The sequence below is a fragment of the Nicotiana tomentosiformis genome, chromosome 5 (assembly GCF_000390325.3).
Source record: "Nicotiana tomentosiformis chromosome 5, ASM39032v3, whole genome shotgun sequence".
Lineage (NCBI taxonomy): Eukaryota > Viridiplantae > Streptophyta > Magnoliopsida > Solanales > Solanaceae > Nicotiana > Nicotiana tomentosiformis.
In genome coordinates, this window is record NC_090816.1 from 120,585,030 (window position 1) to 120,589,920 (window position 4,891).

Below are 4,891 nucleotides of genomic sequence, written 5' to 3' on the forward strand. Positions count from 1 at the left end.
CAGAAATCATAATTCAGTTGAGCATTTTATATCTGGGTTACTCCTTTTATTACTTGCATTATGTTGTTATGAATTGTTGTTGCTTATGGGAGTTGGACTCTGACCTTGGTACAAACTCGTCACTACTTTCAACATAAGGTTAGGTTTGTTAATTATTGAGTACATGAGGTCGGTTGTACTGATACTACACTTCTGCACCATGCGTGCATATATTGGATGTTGATGTTGCTGTACTCGACGGGAGCTGGAATTGAAGACATACATGCATTCCGGTTGTAGTTGCTTCTTGCTCATAGTAGCCTTAGATTCATAAAACTCTGTTTATGTACCTTTCAAACAGATGGTGTATTTACTTCATACCAGCTTTGTAAACTTTGTTCTTAGAAGCTCATGATTTGTATTACCAATTCTTGGGGGAAATGTGTTAGTTTTATTTATTCTTTTAATTAATTATATCGCAAGTGGTTTACTTATCAATTTAGGTTCAATGCCAAACTTATTAGCCACAAAGGGTGTAACATATGATAAGGTAGACCCCGGATCAATTAGTGCATATACATCATAAGAAAACACAGACAATATACCTGTAATGACATCCGGAGATGACTCGAGATCTTGTCGACCTACTAGAGCATAGGTTCGATTTTGAGCACCACTCGAACTCGGCACTGTACCTCTACCTCTACCACGACCTGTCGACTGTTGAAAACCTTGTGTTGGAGGTCGAACTGATAAGGAAGAACCAGACACAGATCCAGTCGGCTGAGCCATACCACCACCTCCTCTGTTAGGACAATCCCGCATCATATGGCCATGCTGTCCGCAAGAATAGCACGCATCGGAACCTCGACGGCACAGTCCAAAGTGGGCCTTGCCGCACTGATCACAACGAGGTGTTGGGGGTCTCGTTTGACTAGTATCTCTATGAAATTGTGAGCCTGATGCCCTCGAACTCTGACCTGAACCAGAATAGGTAAATCGATCATACCGAGGCCTCTGAAACTGTGGAGGAGCACTAGCTATAGGTGGCGTCGAACTCCTCAAATATTGGGGCCTGATACTGCCTCTGAACTCATTAGAATACCCTGCCAATCTCGCCCTCTTGTGCTGGCCCCTATCCTGCTCCCTATCTGCCCTTTGCTGGCGCTTACGATCCTCTAGGGTCTGGGCATAAGCCTGAATACGGGAAATATCCATGCCCTCTACCAAGGAGGCTGTTGTGCACTCATTTATCAGATGTGGTCCCAACCCGTTCACGAACAGATGCACCCTATCACTCATCTCTGACACCATATGGGGAGCATACCTTGCTAAAGAGTCAAACTGTATACTATACTCTCGTACACTCATATTACCCTGTCGAAGGTTCAAGAACTTATCAGCTCTAGCTCGTCGTATCTCAACTGGCAAGTAGTGACGAAGAAAGGCCTCAGAAAATTCCTTCCACACGGCTGGAGGAGCGTTCGGACCCCTAGATCTCTCCCAACTATCATACCAGAAAATGGCTAAATCCCGTAACCGATAAGAAGCCAACTCTACTGCCTCCGTATCACTAGCATGCATAACCCGCAATGTACGATGAACCTGATCAATAAATGTTTGTGGGTCCTCCTTGGGGTCTGATCCGGTAAACACTGGAGGGTCTAGGCTAATAAAATCACGAACTCTCGCACTAACTGGTTTATCAGCAGCACCGGTATTCTGCCTTTGAGCCTGAGCAGCTACCAAGCTAGTCAACAACTGCACTGCACTGCGCATATCGTGGTCTGTAGTGCCAGACGGTGGAACTGGATGTACTGGGTGCCTCCTAATATCCTCTGGAGGAGACGGAGAGGTATGAGATGGCATCTCACTCTGAGCCTCACTTTGGCCTGCTCTGGCTGGAGGCACCTGAATGTTACCCTCGCCCACAGCTATATCAAGCCGTTTACTAATCGCTTGCTTCCTAGTCGAAGGCATCGCTGAAAGAAATCAATGTGAATATTAGATATGAACATTTACGACTCAACTCTACGAACGATCTAGATTTAGGAAGAAGGTAACAACCCTAGATGTCACGTAGCCTCCTGATTATAAATGTGGCGCGCTACACATCCATAATCAAAACTCTACTAGACACGGCTCATAGACAACCCTAGGACAGACTTGCTCTGATACCAAGTTTGTCACGACCCAACTGGAGGGTCATGACTAGCACCCGGGCCATACTTGCCGAGCACCAACGTACATTTTATCTAACCTTCCTTATTATCTTTAAGGGCCGACAAGATCAATATAAATAGTAGACATGGATCATGAACATCCAACAATGAAAGATAATGTCATGAACATACATAACATGGGACGACAAGACTGTCAAGAACTATATATAAGGTACGAGCTAACATGATGCCATGAAAGACTATACAACAAAAAATCAGCCGACAAGGCATTCTAAACCATACATAAGTCGACACCTGTCTATGAGCCTCTAAAGTTACATCAGTGCTACAACATTGCCGGAACAGGGCCCCGACATACCCATAATGTCAATAACAAAAATGCATACCAAGACCACGGCAAGTCCGGAGAAAGGATCTTGCCAATAACGCTGAACCGGATAGCCTACTGTGATGGGGGAGCTGCGTCTACCCGTCTATCAGGACCTGCAGCACGACATGCAGGGTCCACAAATAAAAGGACGTCAGTACGAATAAAGTACTGAGTATGTAAGGCAGAATAGCATAAGTAAGAACAATAATGTAAACAGTGATAGGGAATATACAACCTGTGACATCTGGGTACCTCTGAGGGCTACTAACATGAAATACATGATACATACATATATATATACATAAACTTTTAAAACATATGCCTTTGTGGGCATCATCATCATCATATCATACCCGGCCGTAATAGGCTCGGTAAAACGTACCCGGCCATCATAGGGCTCGGTAGAATCGTACCCGGCCACGTGGAGCTCGGTAAAACCCAACTGATCAGTGGTTGCACAATAGGTGCCATACCCGGCCAACTATAGCGTGGCTCGGTAGAGTAAAATAGATACATATATATGATGCATGCTGGACTCATTGGAATCACATTTTGAACCTTTTGGAGTGACGTAAGGTCGGTATCCTTCGTACATGTTATTAGGATTAACCCTTCATCAAGAATCTTATAAGAATAAGGAGCTACCAACAACATTGATAATATAAGAATAAGAGAAGTAACATCAATATTAATCGTTTCATAAGAAGGGCAGCAATGTAAGTACTGCTAGCTTCTAAGAGTAGAGTATCTTTGGGAGCTCGTTCATTACATTATGTACAATTGGAGTCGTGCAAAATAATGAAGGGGATAGCCTCACATACCTTGTATATACTGCCCAACCTCAAGCTATGCAAATGTCACGACTCCTTAGTCTACAATAAGACAAATGACACTATCATTTTCGTTTAAGCGTCGTAACTATTATGTATCGACCACAACCTATTTTACGATGAAATGGACAGCACCTCCCCTATTTATATGACTTCACACAAGTCAATACAATCACCAAACAGCCCAAACAACATCATTAATAATCATATTGAGCCTCCAAAACAGTCCACCAACCAACAACATTACTACCAAGCCTTTCGATATATATTTCACAAGTTCTAGCTTCAATGACTTAGCTGCAACTTGGATAATCTTAAATATCTATAGAGTAAGGGGTTCCTTACCTTTAAACAGAAAGAACAACTCCAATTTGACCTTAATGTTCCACGAAATATCCCTCAAATTCTGCCACAAGAACAAGGAAGCGAAACTAGCAATCAATTTGGGCTTTTCGGAACTAGAATTACTTTAGAAGACTTGAAATCACCTAGGGTTGATATTAAGAACTTTAAGGAGTATTTACAGAACATAAAACACTTAAAACAACCTCCAACACGAGCTGGAACAACACAAAAATCAGCAACAACAAGAAGAACAAGAAACTTACTAGCGCCACGGGATTCCCGACACTTGATTTGTGTTGTTTGCCCTTTGTTTGGGTCTTGGATCATGAGAGAACCTTGAGAGAGTGTTTTTAGGTGTCTAGGGTCTGAAGAGAATGAAAATTAATGAGTTAAAACGGGGTTAAAGGGTCTGATATATATCAATATATCTCAACCGCCTATGTGGGCCCCATAGAGAGCTGCTTGGCGCACTCTCACAAAAACGCGAATATCTCTCTATTCCGAGATCGTATCGACAAACGGTTTAATGCGTTGGAAAGTAGACTCATAGATCTTCAATTTGATAGGAAGATCACCCCATAATTCCATGTACATTGGGAGAAAACTGTAGTAACATTTGACCTAAATTTTATGTAAAATTATAAACATAAGTTGCGACAACTTTTATCGACTTTTGTTTCATAACTCTCTTGACTTCAAGACTTATGATATGGATATTATATTATTCAAATACATTAAAACATAACCTCTTGGGACAATTAATCACCTCTAGTTTTACCCGAAAATGCGGGTTACAACATCCTTGATTCGTTTCACTTCTAATACTTGTTAACCACTCTTATACACCCTTGTATCGTTTAAGACCAATAGGATTAACTTCTTATCATCTCAAAGATAATCTCTTCTTGGATTTACGTCGACTAACTTATGGAATGATCTAAGGTACGCAAATTTGGGTTGTAACAGATATGGTATCAGAATTTGATGATTTTTATATGGTTAGACTCGTGAGTGAATGAGTGTTCGTATTTTGTGACTTTTACCCGATTCCGAGACGTGGGCCCGGGTCGACCTTTAGGGTGGATTTCGGGATTTTTATTAAAGTATTGATTTTATTAATTAGATGAGTCTATTATGGTTGTATTCATGTTATGCAATTGTGTTTGGCTAGATTTGGGCCATTC

The 4,891-nt window shown here is 41.7% G+C and overlaps 1 long non-coding RNA gene across 1 annotated transcript; it reads right to left on the reverse strand.

Annotated features, from left to right (window-relative positions):
• Window positions 1–2,313: 2,313 nt before the first annotated feature.
• On the reverse strand, window positions 2,314–4,658 carry LOC138891829 (uncharacterized). Its single transcript, XR_011408164.1, has 3 exons — window positions 3,971–4,658; window positions 3,708–3,768; window positions 2,314–3,404 (listed from the first exon to the last, which is right to left on the reverse strand). It is a non-coding gene; the product is annotated as an uncharacterized lncRNA (long non-coding RNA).
• Between the last annotated feature and the right edge of the window lie 233 nt (window positions 4,659–4,891).